We start from the raw sequence: 22,243 nt of genomic DNA, 5'->3' as shown, positions 1-22,243 counted from the left end.
TGGTGACTGATTAGGTGAGGGACTGGAGGAGAAGGACTGGGGAGACTCCCAGGTCAGAGATTTGCATGACTGGATGAAAGATGTTATTACTGCCTGTGGTGAAAAATAGAGGAGGTATCAGTCATAACTAAGAAGATGGACTTTGGCATCAGACACAACTGGCTTCCAGCCTCAGCTATTCCACTTAATAGTTTTGTGACCTTGCCACTAACTTTAGCTCTCTCAGAGATTTGGCATATTCATATGTAAAATGGAAAATATAATAGCTCCGTGGGTTATTGAAGCATTAACTGTGATAATGTATGTAAAGTATGTAGTATAGTACCTGAGATTAAATAAACATTTAAAAACATTAGTCAATATTTGGGAAACATTTGGGAAACATTTAAAAACATTAGTCAATATTTGGGAAAATATTGAGAGTAAATACAGGAGTATAGGAGCCACAGGCTCATTCTTAGGTCTTGGCGAAGTCTGAATGAAGTTCGAGGGATTGGACAGGGATTTAGATATCCATTTGGGAATAAGTAGCATACACGTGTTCACTAAAATTATTAGACTGGTGATATTTCTCAGAAAGAATGTATGGGGTAAGATAAGCAAAGAGGTGTGGGAACTGGGGGGATTGTTAAGGTCTCAATGGGAAACACGCATGAAGGAAAACAAAGAAATGGGTATAGAAGGGTGTGGAATTATAAATTTTAATTATGTAAAGTGTACTGACAACAAACTATTCTAAGTATATTTGTTATAAGGACACAATTTAAAATAATAAATTTCCTTCATTTATTCTGTAATTGATTTCAACATTTGACAAGTATGTGGTTTTGCAGGAGACTGAGGGACAACTTTAAAGATAAGAGGAGCCATATCTCAGTTACTAACAAGTATTTTTTATATAAATATTATTTTTGGTCTGGGACTTCAGAGCCAATAATATCCTTATTAAATCTACAATAATTATTCTTTCATATTTGATGAACATCTTTAGTAGCATTTTGGTTTTTTTTTTTAATTTAATTATCAAGATCATTATCTTTTTTTAAATCAGCAAATACTTTATTTGCAAAATTCAAAGTTTAATCCTGAAAATGTAGCTCCCATGCAATTGCTCTCTACCCAACAATGAATTTAGTTGTGCATGACAATTTTTTGTCTTAGTCTGGATGAACCACTTTTTAACCATTCCCCATGCTAGATATCTGGTGGTTTGGATTGTGTTTTTAACTTTAGTTGGAATCTACATGGAATACTTCACAAAACCAAGGAATATAGACAATAGAATCACTGTTAACAAGATTCAGAATATTTTCTATATTCCTGACAGTGTCACAATCCACTTTGCTGTCAGGACACTGACTGGAGAGTAGTGCAAAACAAAACAAAACAAAACAAAAAGGAAAAAAGAAAAAGAAAAAAAACAAACCACAAAACAAAAACAGCACCAGAACAAACAACAAAAACCAAACCCCCTCAAAAAAACAGATTAACTGCCTTCATGGCAATCTCTTCAGACCGGAGCATAGCTCTTGCGACAGACCTGAGACCCGGTGAAAATGCCCTGTATTCTATAGATTTTGTGAAATCCCATTCCCAGTTCAGAACTATACAGAATTGGTGCTGTGAAAGTCTTAGTACAATTAACAATGACCAACCAACCCTGTTATTGTTAAAACATTGATCACTGAGCACCTCATTACAAATTGAGTAACAAAATATTTTCACTTAATTATCAAGAATTTGCAAAGTCAGAGTCTGTACAAATGTGGAAATATTCTTATTTCAGAAAACACAGGAACTGTAGGTGACAGTATCTCTGATTTAATTTATTTAGAACTTTTAAACAGTTTAAATACTCAGTTTAAATGAGTTATCCTTTCATGGACATATTTTGGGGTTTTCTTTGGCAATGGTCATAATGTATAACATTTCAGTTGGGTCATTTGATTAAATCAAGGCACATTACGATGGACCAAAATCCCATTGTCATGTTTACAAAATCACTTTCTCACTGACCAGTCAATGCTGTAATATGTGACTATTTTCATAAATCAAGGAAAGGCATCAGGAAATTAGCTTCCACTAAATAAAACTACTCCGTATAAAAACATGCAACCATCCTCTTTAGTTTGGTTTGAACCAAAGAACGTGACCCTCCATTAACTCTGCACTCACTGTTTCCCCATGAGATATGCTGGACAGCATGACTATCAGCTGTTGTAGTTAATAATCTTTGACCTTCAGCTACTGAACACAAAATATTTTTGCTGTGTCAATTGCACTTAATAATTGCAAAATTCTTTGTGCATTAATGAACTCCCCTCATGTTTTGGAACAGAATGGTCAGCATCAGTACCATTTCAGCTGCGCCAGTTAGGGAAGAAGGAAACAGAGTTAAGTGTTTTTTTCCAGGTCCTATGCTTGAAAGCCAGAGTGGTAACTTACAGAGAGCACAATGGGAAAATAAAATAACTAATTTATAATAATTATAGACAAGACAAACAATGGCAAGATACTTACTGAGAAAATTCAAGTAGTTAATTAATTTGACCTCAACACTAACAAAAATATTTCCAAGTACAGCTCTCCCAGGTATGTAGTAATTAAAGTATGTTAATTGTAATGAGAACATCTATTAAAAAATAATGTACTATTTCACCATGATTTTAAAAAAAGGTGTAGTTTAAAAGCTCCATTTTCTAACTGTATTCCCTTTCAGCACAAAACCTAGAAAAAGTTCAACATGGCCCCGAATAAAACAGGTTATATTCATTTTATAGAAATCACACACTCAGTAGATCAAAGATCCTTGAAGTCAATTAATTTATTGTTGCTATTTTAGGGACAGTGTAAGAAACAACAATTATTTTCAACTATGTTTCCTATCAAATTTTACTATCATATCAGATTTTACTAGAATACTAGTAAATATTCTAAATGATATTTTTATATACTATGTCTACAAAGAATGAGACATTCACCATATATTGGGGAAGAAAGAAACGGGAGTTATGGCAGATGAAATATGTCCATGTTTTTCATCATTTATTTTCAGTGTAGAATGAGTGACTGGAAAATAGTAGGTGCTTAATAAGTATGCAATGATTGTATAAGAAAAAGATTAAGACACAATATATTAAGTCTTGTGAGTACAACTGTACAGATCTACAAATACAAATAAGTATGCCGAAAGAATGGAGATAAATGGGGACACTTGCAGCGAAAATTTAAAAATTAGATAGAGTTTTTGGGGCTGCTGGGTGTTCAGTTGGTTAAGCATCTGACTCTTGGTTTCGCCTCAGGTCATGATAGCACGGTTGGTGAGTTCGAGCCCCACATCGGACTCTGTGCTGACAATGCAGAACCTGCTTGGGACTCTCTCTCTCCCTCTTTCTCTGATCCTCACATTCTCACTTGGTCTCTCTCTCAAAATAAACAAACTTAAAATTTTTTTAAAAATATAAGAATTGGGGTTTTAAATAAGAAATTAGGATTTCAGACTCCTTTAAAAATAGTATTATTCATTGCGTGGAGAGGTGTGTTCAGGAACCAAGTTAAATTGATTGACAATGTAAGGACAGGACAAATATTTATTAGGGAAAAAAAATGAGGGGCGCCTGGGTAGCTCAGTCAGTTAAGCGTCCAACTTTGGCTCAGGTCATGATCTCCCAGTTTATGAGTTCAAGTCCTGCATCAGGCTCTGTGCTGACAGCCCAGAGCCTGGGGCCTGCTTCAGATTCCAGTCACTCATTCTACACTGAAAATAAATGATGAAAACCATGGACATATTTCATCTGCCATAACCCCCTTTTCTTCCCTTTCCAAGATATGGTGAATGACTCATTCTTTGTAGACATACTATATAAAAATATGATCATTTAGAATATTTGCTAGTATTCTAGTAAAGCCTGATATGATAGTACAATTTGATAGGAAACATAGTTGAAAATAATTGTTGTTTCTTAGTGTCCCTAAAATAGCAACAATAAATTAATTGGCTTCAAGGATCTTTGATCTACTGAGTGTGATTTCTATAAAATGAATATAACCTGTTTTATTCAGATTCTGTGTCTCCTCCTCTCTGCCCTCCCATGCTCATGCACTGTCTCTCAATAATAAATAAATGTTAATTTTTTTTTTAAAAGAGAAAAAATGAATCCTGATTATGGAGGGCTTAGAATTTTTTTATTTCTTTTATTTCTTTTTTATTTCTTTATTTCAAAAGAAGATCTAGAAGAAGGAAGGTAAAGAGAAAAGAAAGGAGGGAAGGAAGAAAGGAAAAAGAAAGTCACTACAGAATACAACAAATGAAAAAGCAGTGAATGTGCTCATAATATAAAGCCACACAATCTTGTAATAAAATTTGCATTTATATTTAGCAAAGTACTGCAATGAGAAGGGATTCTAAAGATTTTTCCTGTAAGAATTTGTTAGTTCTCTGTTAAAATGCACAACTTTTTTAGAGGAACACTCAGTGTGTATCTAATTATCATCTTATTACTATTCTTACCCATATTCTATTCACACATATTTAATTTTTGCTTTTTAAGTACCAAAATTCTTAGGCCTGTTATATCTTCTAGTTCTTGAATGGGGAAAATATTCTGGAAATGGAAAACAATCACATTATTAATAGATTTATAAATTACTGAAAACTAGAATGTCCTAGAAGGACAAGAACTAGATCAAGGAGAATAATCTTACTAATAAGGAGATGTGTTTATTCAGTGATCATTTTTCAGTTGTCATTATCTCTCTGCAAATGTAACAATTTTCAATAACGATATTTCACAAGTACCTCTTTCTGTCAAGGGGGCTGTATTTACACTCACTATAGGAACTTCACTAGCAAACCATGAATCTCACCTTCCTTCTCTCTGCTTCTCACTTATACAAAGTCAACTGTGGATGCAGCCAAGTCTGTAGGGCAGCTCTTTCAATGCAAAGTTCCACCTCAGCTCTTGCTTCCCTAATTGCTAGTTGAGATGACAGCTGAAGAAAAACTGGAGCATAAAAGCCCAGTAATTAACTCCTCCCACATAGAAGTGATTGTCCCCCATGGGTCAAATTCCATTTGGTAAATAAAGTCAGGGGCCAGCTAATGTCAGTGTTGTTGAAACTACAATCTTCCTTTGTTCCTAGGAAGCAGGGGGGTGGGGGTGGGGTGATAGTTGTTAATCAATTGCAACAATGTCCTCAAAAGAATTGTGTGATTCTTTCCTTCAAAAGAAATTACATACAAGGTGCCCTGCGTAACCAAAACTTCAAACAGAACAAGAAGAATTAGACCAGAAAAAAGATGCCTAAAGAGAAACCACTGCATGAACTAGGCAGAGAAAAGCGAGATCAGAGAAATACAAATCAAAATCACAATGAGATATGACCTCACACCAGACAGAATGGCTAGTGTGAAAATGCACACACACACACAAGAAATCATGAGTGTTGGCAAAGATGTGGAGGAAAGGAAACTCTTGTGCACCATTGGTGGGAATGCAAATTGGTACAGTCCCTATAGAAAACAGTAAGGAAGTTCCTCAAAAAGTAAAAAAATAGAACCACCATATGATCCAGCAGTTCCACTTCTGGATATTTATCTGAAAAAAAGGGAAAAAAAAACCCTCAGAAATGCTAATTCAAAAGATATACGCACCCCATGTTCACTGCAGCATTATTTACAACAAACAAAAGCTAGAAGTAGCCAAAGTGTCCATCCGCACAAGAACAAACAAAATGTGCTACATGCAGGCACATGCAGGCACTGGAGTATTATTCAGCCATGAAAAAGAAAGAAATCCTGCCAATTATGACAACATAGACAAACCTTGAGGGTATTATGCTAAGCAAAATAACTGAGGCAGAAAAAGACAAATGCTACATGATGTGACTTATGTGCGGTCTTAAAACAGCAAATAAACAAACAAACATGAACTCATAGATACAGAGAACAGGTCAGTGGTTGTCATAGGTAGGTGGGTGAGAGGGTTGGCCAAATGGAGGAGGGGGTCAAAACGTGCAAATCTCAGTTATAACACAAATGAGTCCTGAGGATATAAAGTACACCATGGGGACTACAGATGACAATATCGATGTTTGAAAGTTGCTGAGAATAAATCTTAAAGGTTCTTATCACGCATACAAAAAATTCTAAGTGTGTGATGATGTATGTTAACTACACTTAATATGGTGAATCATTTTGCAAATACATTGTAAAATTTAGTAAAGGGAAACCCCATTAAAGTGGTCTTGGGATGCTAGAAGGGGAGGTTGAAGGGGGAGATCTACTACTTAATTTAATTACACAAGAGGGGCACCTAGGCAGCTCAGTAGGTTAAGCCTCTGACCTCGGCTCGGGTCATGATCTCATGTTTGTGAGTTTGAGCCCAATGTCAGGCTCTGTGCTGACAGCTCAGGGCCTGAAGCCTGTTTCAGATTCTGTGTCTCCCCCTCTCTCTCTACCCCTTCCCCACTCTCTCTCTCTCTCGAAAATAAGTAAACATTAAAAAAAAAATTAATTACAGAAGAATTGTCCATTACAGACCCAACGAAAGAATCCTCAAGGGGAAAGAGTCATCAATTATAGGACCCAACAGGAAAAGATGTACACTGTATCTTCTATAAGAAACTGACCACCTCACCAACTCAGCCAATGAGAAAAGGGCATCACCCTGAACTCTTGATTTTCTCCAAAGGATTTTTGTTCAGAACAACCCCTCCCAACTTCCCCCTTCTTTTCCATAAAAAAATGTTCCCCTCGTTTGTTTGTTGGACTTGCCTATGGTTTTGCATAGCTTGCTCGTCCTAGATTGCAATCTCTGATATTCCCAAATTAACCCATCTTTTGCTGGTAAAATAATTGGCAGTTTTAATTTTTGAGTTAACAATATGCATATGTCATATCACTATACTGTTCTTCTAAAACTAATAAAACATTATATGTCAAATATATTTCAATTTTTAAAAAAATGTTAAAGCAATATGAACAAAAGCAATAATGGAAATTTACTTTAGGCTTCAGTGGTTATTCAAAAACATAGTAAACAAAAATTTTGTTTCTCTGCAACAAAACTGCCACAATTGTTTTGTAGGAAGTTCTGGAAACTATAAGTAACCAAATAACTGATGAAGTTACCCCACAAAGGTCACTATTACTATCCCAACTGCTTTCATGGGAACTTCAAAATTGCGACTAATACAGAATACTACACTAGCAAATTTTCTTAAATTTCTTATCTGAACTTCTTCAGCTCCAATGGAGTTATCATTTAATGGGATACGTGGATTAGAGAAGAATGTTGTATCAAGAAAAAATATTGTAAAGAATAATATCATATAAAGTCCTTTGTAGACAGGGCTTTGTTGTGTCTGTAGCTATATATATACTGCTTAGAACAGGGTCTGGCATATATTAGATCACTAAATAAATGTTTATTAAATGAAAAACTTGAATGAAAATAAAACCTCAGTTAATCAGCTTCAATATAAAAGAATCCCAAATACCTAAGGATAAAATTTTGAAATTTCAGGGATTATTAGACCTCCGAGCCTGCTGCCACATGTCAGATAAACGTCTTGTATTACCCAGAAATATAAGTGAGAATACCAATAGTTTGTTGACATTTTACTCATGTTAAAACATGTTATTATCATGAAGAGGGAAGTGAAAGATCCCATCTTTTTCCATGTACATTCTGGATAAGCTCTAGTGATAGACATTTTAATCCATATTGCTTTTTTATTATTCCTATACACTAGAACAGAGTAAAAACAGACTGATTAAATATAATAAGCTACTAAACATTAAAATATAACTTACATGGAAACTGCATTTAGATGTGGAACCATAGCCTTATCAAGTTAGGTAGAAGCCCTATTTTCCTAACTGCTTTATGGGGAATCTAAACATAAAGGTGCGTTTGGATGCCAACGTGAGGAATCACCGGCTATGCTGTGCTCAGTCAGCTTGGTGAAGCTGGGAAGAGGTTTCCAGATTCCCCTTCCAGATGCTACTGATGAGAACCGACTAGAAGCACAATTTGGAAGACACGGGTGAAGAAGCAACCATTATTCTCAAAGCCCATTGTGGACAGATATTCGATGAGCAGACCCAGAGGCGACCAAGGGGGCCCAGCTGGTCCTCACCATTGCTGAATTCCTCCATTAGCTCTTATTCTTGACGGCTGGCCACAAGGATGAACAGCGACCTCAAGCCCACCCACGCCTATTTTCTTAGCTACAGACCCACAGAGGCAGTTGTTCGCTGGGACTACAGCTCCCCAAAGACCCCTACGGGAGCACCTCATCACGACCCACCTCCTCAGTGGTCCTACTGCTTGGATTCCCCGATTTCCTTGCCAACTGTGACTGATCCACCCCCACTAGTGCTTCAGTCTGAAGGGGTAGAGGCGTCTTCTCTCTGAACCTCAATACTCCCCTTCCAGACTCTCAATTCCCCAGCTCACCATCACCTGTGTAAATTCATGCTAAAAATTAATCCCTTGTTCCCATGAAATTTAGAGTCAGCTCTGTTTTCATGACTAAAGCCTGATTTAGTACATTGACTCAACAGTTTATCAATATGGAAATAATAGGAACAATACCTTCCATTAAAGGCAGTGCTATATAGAACGAATACTTGTGTCCTTCAGATTCCTATGTTAAAATCCTAACACAACCTATGTTTAACAATCCTATGTTAAAATACCAACACAACCCTCTATGTGTTGGTATTAAGGGGTGGGGCCTTTGAGGGATGATCGCGTGGTAAGGGTAGAGCCCTCATGAATGGGATTAGTGCCCTTCTAATGAAGATCCCAGAGAGCTCTCTCCCCTCTTACACCATGTGAGGACACCAAGAAGACCACTGTCCATGAATCAGGAAGTATGGCCTTTACCAAACACTGAACCTTCCAGCACCTTGACTTGGACATCCTAGCCTCTGGAACTGTGAAAAATAAATGTTTGGGATTAAGCCACCTAATTAATGGAATTATCTTATGGTAGCCCAAACAGACTAAGACAGGCATGTCAAGGAGAATTTGCTTCAAGGTCAATAGTCATTTCATTAAATGTATATTTTAGCCTTTTATGGAATTTTTCTATTTAAAGTTTAGGGGGTTGTGGTGGTTGTTTTATGTTAACATAATATAATGCTGTTCACCAAATGTATTTGGTGGTTTTTTATTGGTTTTATGTTTTCTAATTCTTTATTCTAAATCCAAGTTAGTTAACATAATGATTTCAGGAGTAGAATTTAGTGATTCATCACTTACATATAACACCCAGTGCTCATCCCAACAAGAGTCCTCCTCAATGCCCATAATCCATTTAGCCCATCCCCCCCCCCACCCAACACCCCTCCAGCAACCCTCATGTTTGTTCTCTGTATTTAAGAAGTCTCTTATGGTTTGCCTCCCTCTCTGTTTTTATCTTATTTTTCCTTCCCTTCCCCTATGTTCATCTGTTTTGTTTTTTAAATTCTACATGAGTAAAATCATATGATATTTATCTGTCTCTGGCTTATTTTGCTTGGCATAATTTACTCTAGTTCCATCCACGTTGTTGCAAATGGCAAGATTTCTTTATTCTCTATTTTATTTTCTTGGTGCGTCCTAGACTATTTGTAACAAATTAGAAAAATAAGTAGAGGGGTGCCTGGGTGACTCAGTTGGTTAAACGTCCGACTTTGGCTCAGGTCACGATCTCACGGTTCATGTGTTTGAGCCCCACGTCAGGTTCTATGCTGACAACTCAGAGCCTGGAGCCTGCTTCAGATTCTGTGTCTCCCTCTCTCTCTGCCCCTCCTCCACTCATGTTCTCTCTCACTCTTGTTCTCAAAAATAAATAAGCATTTTTTTTAATTTAATGAAAAATTACATCAGTAAATATTATATTGATATATTTGTAAATGGAAAATATGTACAATTCATATAAATGCATATAATTCTTATACTTCATAAATATCATTTAAATTTTACTTCTGTCTCTCCCTCCCTCCCCACCCATTGCTCTCTCTCTCTGGATGTATGTGTGTATATATGTAAATGTTTCTATGTCTAGTTTACATTTGAAACGACTTATTCCACAAGGAATTTACAAACTCCACTTAGCAACAACCACGTGGACATATAAGTAGACACTTGTTTGCACACCCACACATTGACCTTGGTTTGTAAGTGGCTGAACACTCAAAAGTGTAAAGAGTAAAGTACATGAAGTACATGAATATCAGATGGAAAAAAACAGCAAATCAAGGTCATTTTTACCTTGTTTATCCTCCTTGAAAAGGAGGCTTCAGAAAAAACAGGTTAAAACTCTGATTTCAGTTCATCAAGTGCAACTGAGACCCCAAACTGAAAGTTACACACCAGCCAGAACACAGTAAATGCCACTGAGGTTTCATTTCCAAGTTCTAAGATCCAGCAACATTTCTCTCATTATAAATGAATATGTAAGATTATTTATAATGTTCTTTTTCCTTAAAGTGAGTATGTGTGCTCACTCATGAGTGAATGTATGGTCATATAACACACAAAAGTCACGTAACCAATCTGGAGTGATTTGGTCATTCATTTATTTATATACACAAAATCTATTTATGTATATGGCAAGCATTTACTATGTGCTAGTCTGCCAGACACTAGTCTTATCTCCTGAGATATAGATCAGCACATAAGATGTAAAGATCCCTGTTCTCCAAGTGCTTTAAGAAAGAGAAAGTAGCAATAAATAATAACCACGATGTGGAAAATGAACAATGTAAAAGAGGATAAAGCCGGTTTTGTTGTCTGAGGGTTTTGTGCAATTGGCACTACTATTGAAAGAGTGGTAAGGACAGACCTCGTAGAGAAGGGCAACTTGCACAAAGACACTTGTGGGCAGCTAGCCTAATAGGCATCTGGTAGGCAGAATTCCAGCCAGAGGGAATGGCTAGCGAAGGTGTGACTTAGCCTGGTCAGTTTCAGGAAAGGCCAGGAGAGAGCTGTGTGAGCAGAATGAGACAAGGGAAGAAGGTAGGGAGAACGGATCAGAAATAAAATGAGGCAGCGCAGATCACACAGACCCTTGGCATTTCCTCTTGAGGTAAATGGAGAGCCATCAGTTGATTTTGAACACAGTTGTAACATGATTGAACATATTTTCAAAGGAAAGCCCTTGCTTTTGAGGCTCATCTTTGGAGGGCTAGAAGAATTTTTACCACTAGAATCATGGTGATAACAGTGAATCTGCTGGGATTGGTAAGATTCTACATATGCTTTGGAAGTAGAGAGGATTTCCTGGCAGATGAGATGTTCAATGTGAAAGAAATAGAGGATGTGACAGAGTCTGAGAAATTTTAACTTGAATGAAAGAAAGCATGGAGTTTATCAATAGACATGGTAAAATCTCAGACTGGAATATATATTTGTCAGTGAAGACTGAGAGTTCATTTTGGACATGTGAATTTGAGAGGTCCTTTGGGAACCCAAGTATATCATGTGCCAAGAAAGCAGTTGGGGAGAGGAGATTAGATTTTGGGAGATCTGAGCTATAGATGTATATCTGGGAGTTGTCAACATATGGTGTTTAAAACTATGAACTTGGATTAGATCACTCTCTGTGTGGGTGTAGATAGATAGGAGAAAATGAAAGCTGCCTCAGTATTAGGGGGAGAAGAGAAGATACCAGCAAATAAAACTGAGAAGAGACTGCTAGAGATCAAGGATAAAACCAAAGGTGTGTGGGCATCTGAGAATTCAAGTTTCAAAGGTTGTTTAGGAAAGAGAAATTAACTGGGTCAAATAATCATTGAATAGATTAAGGACAGAGAATAATCTTCTATGTGTTCAGGTTTCTATGAATTGGTATGAGTCTGAAGAATACATAGGAAACCGCTAGTGTGAGCTGTTATCCCTGGGAAGTGAGATAACAGGTGAGCAGGAAGGGAGAGGAAGATTTCAGTTCAACATACTTAGCAATAATTGACTTTCTTCCCCATGGGTGTGGATCACACTTATAATGAAATATGAAAATATGCCTAAACTAGAAAAATAATAACCATCTAGGTGACAAAATAAATTAGATAACAACTGATGAAAATATCAAACAGGTTAAACTTGAAAAGTTAAAAAAAAAAAAAAAAAGAAAAAAGGAAAATACAACTCCTCAAAAGAGCATCCATGGAACCATAACGGAATCTCAAACTCTAGTCAATCATTGCTTGGATTGAACATTACCTCCAGATGACTTCTTTCAAAATGTAAACATGTCACCTCAGATGGAGAATGTGTAATAGGTAATCTCAAAAGTATTTTAAGTGGCAGATGGCTCAAATTATTAAACATACATAGACAGCTAAGAAAAAGCTGTATGAAACGTAAGAGAAATAACTACTCTGTAACTCTGTGAATGGGGAAGATTGGTTGTAGAGTCAAGAGGAGGGCTCTCCAATCCAACACAGGCTGTCAATGAAGGACACGGCCCACAAGAGTTTTTCCCCAGAAGTACTGTAATGCCACTGACCACTGTGGAGACTTATACTAGTTAGAGACCAGAGCCAGGTCAAGTAAATAACCTGGAATCAAGTATGAACGAAGGATCCATTGCCTTTCAGGCCAAAGGTACATGGTAAATCAGATATAAGGCAAGAGATCTCTAGAGTGGTGAGTTACAAGGTCAGTGGTTGCCCTAAAACTGTAGATGAAATCTCGGAATAAAACCAGAAGTGCTGGGGTGCCTGGGTGGCTCAGTTGGTTAAGCATCAAGACTTCGGCTCAGGTCATGATCTCTCGGTTAGTGAGTTCGAGCCCCACATCAAACTCTCTGCTGACAGCTTGGTGCATGCTTCAGATTCTGGGTCTCCCTTTATCTCTCCCCCCCCCCCCACACACACACATTCATTCATTCTCTCTCTCTCTCTCTCAACTAAACATTTTTTTTTCAATATACGAAATTTATTGTCAAATTGGTTTCCATACAACACCCAGTGCTCATCCCAAAAGGTGCCCTCCTCAATACCCATCACCCACTCTCCCCTCCCTCCCACCCCCCCATCAACCCTCAGTTTGTTCTCAGTTTTTAACAGTCTCTTATGCTTTGGCTCTCTCCCACTCTAACCTCTTTTTTTTTTCTTCCCCTCCCCCATGGGTTTCTGTTAAGTTTCTCAGGATCCACATAAGAGTGAAAACATATGGTATCTTTCTTTGTATGGCTTATTTCACTTAGCATAGCACTCTCCAGTTCCATCCACTTTCCTACAAAGGGCCATATTTCATTCTTTCTCATTGCCAGGTAGTACTCCATTGTGTATATAAACCACAATTTCTTTATCCATTCATCAGTTGATGGACATTTAGGCTCTTTCCATAATTTGGCTATTGTTGAGAGTGCTGCTATAAACATTGGGGTACAAGTGCCCCTATGCATCAGTACTCTTGTATCCCTCAGGTAAATTCCTAGCAGTGCTACTGCTGGGTCATAGGGTAGGTCTATTTTTAATTTTTTGAGGAACCTCCACACTGTTTTCCAGAGTGGCTAAAATGAACAAATCAGGAGACTATAGATGCTGGAGAGGATGTGGAGAAACGGGAACCCACTTGCACTGTTGGTGGGAATGCAACCTGGTAAATAAACATTTTTTAAATGCTTAAAAAATGAAAATGGAAAGTGCTAAACTACCAGCATTTTTTAGTATGGGACCAGATAAATCTGGTTGAAAATATCCTGAGAACTAAATGATGGGGAACAGAGACTATGAGAGGTCTCTACATTTTTGTAATTAGTCATCAAAACACTCAAATTGACTTGTCAAGATAAAATCTTCTGATACAGTTTAATAAAATGAATTTTAAATAATGAGTAATAAACCAAAGGTAAAGTAAAAAAAAATGTCTTCATACATTTTGTAATGTTTTTACATTCCTTTAAGTTCTCTCAGAGACAGGCAGGTATATTTTTTGTTTGTTTGTTTTTGTAAAGAGAATTTTGGCACTATCTCTGCAGGCTAAACTTATTCTCTTACTTTCATGGAGTTTAAAAAACTTACCCTGGCATTAAAAAATGTAAGAGTAAATGCATTTACAAAAATTGGTTAAGTAACCATTAATGAAAATATCTTGGCTTCTGTGTTTAAGTTATTAGTCATAGCTTTGTGACTAGAAAGCAGAATATAATAATTTTTCAGGGTAGTTCTCTGTGAATCCACAATGCTGGGGAAGTTTTCCCAAGTCTATTTGTAAAAACACTCATAATTTACTAGTTCTCCATGGTGACATGAACTAATGGACCATCTTTAAATAAATTCACTTAGAGATCCAGAATATGGCACAATGCTCTCTTTTTCTGTAGTACTGTAAAATTAGCATCAAACACAGAAGAAGTCACCATTCTTCACCTCCCCCATGGTTGTCATCTCTGCACCGTAAATCACAGAGCAAGAATAAATGAAGTTGTTTTTCTCCTGTCATTCATATTTCATATAGCTTTCTCTATAGTGTAGAAGTATTTCATTTTTAGGAAGGATTAATGCCAAAGGGTTTATTGCCTTCTATCAGAAACATTTAGCTAGCTTTAGAGATGTTACTGACGAAGTTGCTTTTAACATTTGTGTCTGTGTGCACACATGCATACACTGTGATAAACATGCAATGTGAGGGCATCACAAAAACGCTTTAAAATACATTTAAAATATATTTCCAGTGAATTTCCCTTAACTTTCAAGATTTCTTAGCACGGACATGTGCCTGTAAAAAGGAAGCAATCACCATGGCTGGCATTATAAAACAGATCTCTGGCTCCTTGATACAACATTTATAATTGATGTAACTTTTTTTTTTTTTACAATTAAATTGAATCAGTTAAAGACTGATTCAATGTCCCACTTTTGTCTTTCCGTATGTCTGTCTGCATACCTATGTGTATGTGCAAAAGGGAGCAAGTAGATGGTGGACATGAATGTAATTTTAGGGATGCTTAATTCAGGATGGGGAGAAGCATAGAGAAAGTCCAGGTTTCTTTTCAAGAAAATACCAAGCTGAACTCTTGAATAAGCAGCTGATATTGTCATGATGAAACTGACCCTTAGCTGAAATTTCATACTCTTGGCAAAAATAATTCATCTGCAGTTGTAAGTCATAATGCTTCATGGACTTGCACATTAAGATTTCCTGTAATGACTTGGAAATCCACAGGAACAAGGGAAGGGGTCTAACCCATTATTTGGTTGTGATAACATGACCCACATGAATGTTAGGGGATAATGGGCAACTTAGCTCACTGCAAATCAAACAGCTCCATGATCCATCATTAACCTAAGTGAGCCTTCGTTTATTGAAGTAGCCCTCTAAATGAATAGGTCACAGCCTATATAAAAGCTCAGAGATTTGTTAATGTTCCAAGGACTTAGAGTCTATTAGATCAGACGGCCTGAGCATGTACAAAATTATAGGCGCTTTGGATAACATGCTTTAGCGTATATATAAATATTTTAAAGAATATTCTTTGAAACTTGGTTTAAACAGGGCACGCTGCATTTGTGACATTATCCTGCACAAATGTGGATATGTGTCAAGTTGAAAAGGAAAAGAAAGGACTCTGTAGAGAGATACTCCACAAGAGGAAATAAGTTTCCACTCTAAACCGACTTTCATAATGCAATTAACTCCATTAGGGAGAATGGAATTTTGAATACTGTTCAAATTAAGGCAGTGCAGTTAGAAGCAGCAGCAATTGAGGAAGAATTAGCAATGCCCTTCTGAAGGGAGCTACTGAATTAAACCTTGGAGGGCTTTAAGATTAAGCCATTTAATTGTTACTTTAGGAGCTCTGGACTCTGCATAGACACGAGTCCAGGTGTTAATGCTGATTCTCCTCTGTTCTCTCCAGATAACAAAACTGCATCTCAGAGCCAATTAAGACAAATCCTTAAAGGCCTTTCCCCCCCTTTTTAGTGCATTCTGGGAGGTTTATTTTAATTGTGGACACCATGGGGAATCAGGGACATTATACGTAGTGATACAGTATTGAATCTTGAGTTGAAAAGATAACTAGTACTTGTCGAAATTATTCTGTATTAACTTTAAAATCATTTTTTTTGGTCGGCTGACACTCAAATTCTATTCTTTTATTCCCTTAATAATCTTAACAGAACACGGTTTCCGTACTGAATACGAACAAACGGCATGCTTAGCAATTATTACACTTACAAGCCAAGTTATATGCATAATACATTACTATAAAAATTCACGTAATTCACAAGTATGTCTCCCTCTCCTCCCTAAAGATTACCACTCTTATCATCATGTAAATCGTCAAACTCCTCCTAGATGCATGTGTATGCTTAAGTAAATTTATGTACCCATATCCATTCTTTCATTCATTCATTCATTCATTCATTCCTTCACCGAAACACTAATGGAGGGCTCCTACGTGCTAAGCACTACTGTATGGCTTCCCTCCTGTGGTCTCCATTTCTTTAGGAAGACAGACGATGTAACACAGTATCATGTAAGCTGAAACAGGTCCTATTTAAAGAAAATTAAATATGGATAAAGGTAAAGATAATTCTGAGAAAGGAAATGCTATTTATAGACCGTAATTAGAAAATGTAGCTCTGAAGTAAGAATATTTAAACCGAAATCTACATAAAGAAAAGGATGAATTGGGTGACTGCAAAGTCCCTGTGGCAGGGATGAACTCAGCGTAATGAGAAAGAAAACGGAGGGGTTACACCAGATATTGCCTTTAAAACACAGGAAGTACTTAGTGATAGTGGCTGTCAGTACATTGAATTGGGGTCAGGGGAGGAGATAAAAGTAGAACAGAAAGACTAGTTAGGAGGCTGTGACGATAGTGGTTGTATCGAAGGCGACTGGTAGAGGTGGCCGTGACTGGATTAAAGATGTACTTCGGCAATAAGGCCATGAAGCCAGCAGATCTAATACTGGCACCGTTCAGGGCGAGAAGAGAGGAAAGCAAGGTCTCCGGGTTGACTCTAATTCTTAAGAAATTAAATGAATAATTATATAATTTACTGAGATGAAGTAGATTAGGAAAATGAAAATATTTAGTTGTGGTGATAAGGAGCAGAAATGAAAAGCTTGCTTTCAAACAAGTTATGTTTAACAGGACTGATACATGCTGCTACGGACTGCATGTGTTTCCCTGAAGGGCGGGGCATACAGGCTGAATTGCTAACTCCCAATATGATGGTATTTGGAGGTGGGGCCAATGGGAAGTAATTAGGGTGAGATGAGGCCATAAAGGTGGGATCCTCATGATGGGATAACTGCCCTTATAAGAAGGGAGAACACAGAGCCTGCTCCCATGCTCTGTAGCAACACCAAGAAGTCATATGAAGACACAGTGAAAAGAAAGCCATCTACAAGCCAGGAAGAAAGCTGTTGTGGTAGGGTCCCCTTCCTAAGGGAAGGAAAACAAACAAACAAACAAACAACAACAAAAAAAAAAAAACCTGAAGGCAACCAGGTTATACACATATGTGACAACATCCCTCAGGACCTTGTAACATGAAACCACTTAATCAGACTCCATGTCTCCATAACATATATGTTATCATATATGGGAGACAAAGAAGTGGAAAATATATTTTAAAAAACTACACCACATGGCATTCGGGGATCAGTTCTTCCGGTAGGAACCCAACTGAGCAGTGCCGGCAGGAATAAATTGCTTCCTGGAAAGAAAAGCCTCAGGGTCAGGACTCTATGCGAGAATCCATCTACACTTTCACCAGGAACCCAATCAGCCAGCACCTCAATTTTGGACTTCTAGCCTCCTGAGTGGTGAGAAAATAAGTTTCTGCTGCTTAAGCCACCCAGGCTGTGGTATTTATTTCTGGCGGCCCAGCCAGCCTAATAAAGATGTGCAAGTGGAAACACTGGGTAGGCATCTGGAGATTAAAGTCTGAATATCAGAACAAAGATTGGAGACAAAGACATACATTTGGAAATGGGCTTTCAAATGGCATTAGAACCTGTACTACGGGATGGCATTACCTGTTCAGTAAGTTTCTAGGTATGTGAGCAGGACCTAAGACTGGGCCCAGGGATACTCTTGACAGTTTCTATTTATAGGTGTGAAGACAGAGAACTCGGCAGAGGAGAATGAGAAAAAGGAGCCCATGAGAAAAGAATAAAATCAGAAGAAAATGACAAGCACATGGAAATATTTCTGCAGAAAATAATCCAAGTATTAGAACTGCTAGGTTTTGAATTTTGATGGATGTTGCCTAATTTCCCTGCAAAAAGATCCCACGGTTTATAATTAGACAAAACCCTAGGAGGTGGACCTATGTTTTTGTGGTATGATTGTATATTCTGAATATGCCTGACATTTTTGTTTTTCAAAAGTTATACCTACATGACACCACTGCTGTGTCTAGGGCAGATCACATCCCATGTATTTTCATTTATACCATTTCTTTCATCACCAGTGTTATATAATCACAGGCATATAAAAATCCTTGTTAAATAAACACATGAAATACTGAGATTTGAATGTATTATGGAATAATTGTTTTTTAATGTTTATTTACTTTGAGAGAGAGAGAAGGGAGAGAATGAGTGCATGAGAGCAGGGAAGGGGCAGGGGCAGGGGCAGGGGCAGGGGCAGAGAGAGAGAGAGAGAGAGAGAGAGAGAGAGAGAGAGGATCCCAAGCAGACTCTATGCTCAGTGTGAAACCCAATGCAGGGCTCAATCCCACAAACCGTGAGATCATGACCTGAGCAGAAATCAAGAGTTGGACGCTTAACCGACTGAGCCACTCAGGCACCCCAGAATAACTGTCTTTTTAGTTCTTCATTTAAAATTTATATTATTTATATTTAGTATACACATGAATCTGCTGTGTGTGCCAGATTACTTGACACAACTCTAATTTTGGTTGTAATAGCTATGATTCTAACACTGGACTTCCTTCCATGTAATGATCTTATAGTGGTGACCTTCTAGTAGGCAGTTTAGTACAAATATCAGATAATGATTTAGATAATGAGGTATGTCACTGTGAAACACCCTTCTATTTCAGAGAAGTATTCTTGGCTTCCCATTCTTGTCTAAGTAAACATATAACATAAAAACCTTGCCAAGAGCTTATGTTTTCACTTTTTACCCATGATCCTGTTGCTAATAATTAGTGAAAAGTAGAGTTTCAGGAACCATTTTGCTTTTAAAATAGTCTGAAATCACACTTGGAGTAGGCTACCCTTCCGGGAAATAAACATTGACCCACAAAGTCCTAGGAGGACATTTCCTTTCGGATACAATGTTGATTACTTCCTTGTTACTTCAAGTATTCACATTCTCTCTTCAGAAATAGTTTTAAAAACATCATACTATTCAGTGCTAATGATAACACCCCAACATTTTTTCCTAGGGGCAGTCTTTTCAAGTTAATTTCCCCTACTTCTCAACATTTACCAAACATCTGGATCTCTTTCAATTAAATTTAAAAGTATTACTTTAGATAAATTAAATTAACATCACATTTTGGTTGATTACTTCCTAACAATCCTTTTTGACATTCAAGACATTAATAAATGCTGAAATGTGAGCTAAAATTATTTGATATTTGGCTTTTAAATACTATTTCACTTGTGTTATTAAAATTAATGACATCTTCTAATTGTATATTCCACCTATGCCCTGGATATTATAAATTTTAATCTTCTCTATATGGCTTCAAAAACTCAGGAGCTTTCTGGGTTAAGTTGAAATTGGCCCTGGACATGGAGGGCAAGGAGAGAGATTGGTATGTGGCAGATTTGGCAAGTAAAGAAACCTCTGCATGAGACTTATTATGGGTGCCCACAAGATGAGTTAATCTCTGCATCTGCCTGACAGAATCTTAAAAATTTGTGTAGAGGCCTTAACAGTGTTCAGTCACATACTCTGTCTAATGGTCTCAACAACACTTTACTTTCTCAAGGTTTTGTCCTTGAAACAACTCCTAGTGTGAGAATGGTGGGCAGAATGCACACTCCATGGACAGGAAAGAGGATGAGGAACTTCTGATTGCCAGGGTCCAGCTCAGGGGTCAATAGGGGATCACAGCCTTTTGATAAACTCCTCCAACACTTTAAGTTCTCCATCCATCATTCATTTTCTTTTCTCTTTCTAATGATTCCCATCTCATCTATGCACATGCTCAAATCTCTATATAAAAAAATAATAATAATAATCCCACAAACGTCCCTTGGCTCTGTGCTTTCTATTTGGTGATTTATTCTCCTTGTTGCTGGACTTGTAAACCTCTTGAAATATGGTTTCATCATAATCTAAACTTCATTGATTATTTACACTACCAGAAATACCCATGCCTATTCATTAAAAGCATTCTTGCCAAAAATAAGTGGAATTATTTTTAGGTAAGTGACCTGAAAACCACCGACATCCCAACATGACAAGTATATTTTAGCATATGGCAAATGCTGGCCACCACATGTTTTCATCTAACCCAGAGGGCCAGCTCTGGCTGTAGTTAATCTCTACCAATCTAGTACTATGGTCATGGAAATTTCCAAAGAGAAAGATCTATTAGTGAGTGTTTTCTATGTGGTAATATTATACTAATCAAGAGAAGAAACCAAGGATCAAAAAAAGCAGAAGTTACAGAACTTACTGAGTATATGGTACACTTCAGGTGTAATCAATCATGCTTGTAACTAGCATCCTACTTTGTGGATAATTCCACAGTCCCAAGCTATGTCCTAATGTTGATTTCTTTGGTACTTTGCACTAAGTATGCACTGGTTCAGGAGTTGATACACAAGTCCTGTATTTCTCTACTGGGTATCTGTGCACAAACTGGGGCCTCACTTTCTCTCAGCAGACTAGCCATACCACGTACATGAGATGTACATATTTTAAGAAGAATTTCACATTTTTCAAATAGCACATCCCTTATATTCGAGGTAAGATAGATCCTTTTATGGAGTAATGACTTAAATGTTCACAGAGCAAGGAGTATGGAAAAAAAAAAAAAAACATAACCCTTAAGTGGAAAAAAAAAAACAAAACCTAGAACATACTGAAGATTTAAGTTATCCCTTAATACCAGAGCTATAATATGATAAAGTGATACAATCCTGAATGAAACTAACTTTACAAAAAACAGTAAATACAGGGCCTGTTTTCAACAGTTTAACAAACGCTTATTAAATTAAGTGATAATTAATAGTTGAATAAATAAATTCTGAAAACATTAACCAGCAGCTCACAAAAAATAGAAAACTACTATGAGAAGTTCATCTGTTATTCAATTTTACAAGAGTCATAACTTTCTCTTAGTCTTTTCTAAAAATGTTACTTACCACATATTATTAGTCATCTTATCATGTGATGCTTTAAAATAACTTTGACTAACCACTATGGACATTCAACACGGGCAGCAATATTCACATTCACACACAAATGAATGTTCACATTCACACACACACACACACACACACACACACACTTCTTTTTAAAGTTTTGTAATGACAGATCACCCTTTCAGCATAGTAATTCAGGGGGAAAAAAAGCAATTACCTTAAAGTCAAAAGTTAAAATGCTTTCAAAAGCTGTAAGAGTGTAAATTGCTCAATTATCAAGTGTTAGTAAAGGGAAAGTTCTCAGGAAAATCATAAATGTTCATTCCTTAATTAATTTTATTTGTCTTGATATGAATTGACCCCTTGTAAAAGTAAAACTCAATATTTGTTAAACAGGAAAGAGCAAATAATTTCCACCTGTCGTTAGATATAAATGGAATCATGAATTGGTGCAAAATGCTATCTATTGATGTGGTAATACTGACAGGGTGGTACAGGACATAATTACTTTAGAAATAGCTTTGTTAAGAGACTAAAGAAATGATATCTTACCTTAAATGAGACTTCCGTAACCACACTTCCTCTTTGGAAGTATGAAGACGTTTATAAAAGTCTATTAGTAAGACATCATATTACACAGGCCTTAGATTTGATATTTTTTTACGTGAAAGCATGGCTCACTTCTGAAGAGAACCATCACTGTATGTATTTTCCTATCACAGTTGTTAGATGTAATGATCTGACATCTAAATGGCACAGGTGTGAAAACACAGTAATATTGCACATCTCATGTAAGAACAGTTTCAGCAGACTATTTGCAGTACTATTTCATCAGCGAGAGTGATTTGATGTTCATCACAATCATTCGAAGAGGTAAGAGTGACAGACATTCTTATTAACCACAAAATGATAAAAGATTGATTTCAATCAATATC

Source organism: Panthera tigris, chromosome A1 (assembly GCF_018350195.1).
Source record: "Panthera tigris isolate Pti1 chromosome A1, P.tigris_Pti1_mat1.1, whole genome shotgun sequence".
Classification (NCBI taxonomy): Eukaryota; Metazoa; Chordata; class Mammalia; order Carnivora; family Felidae; genus Panthera; species Panthera tigris.
This window is presented reverse-complemented; position numbering follows the sequence as displayed.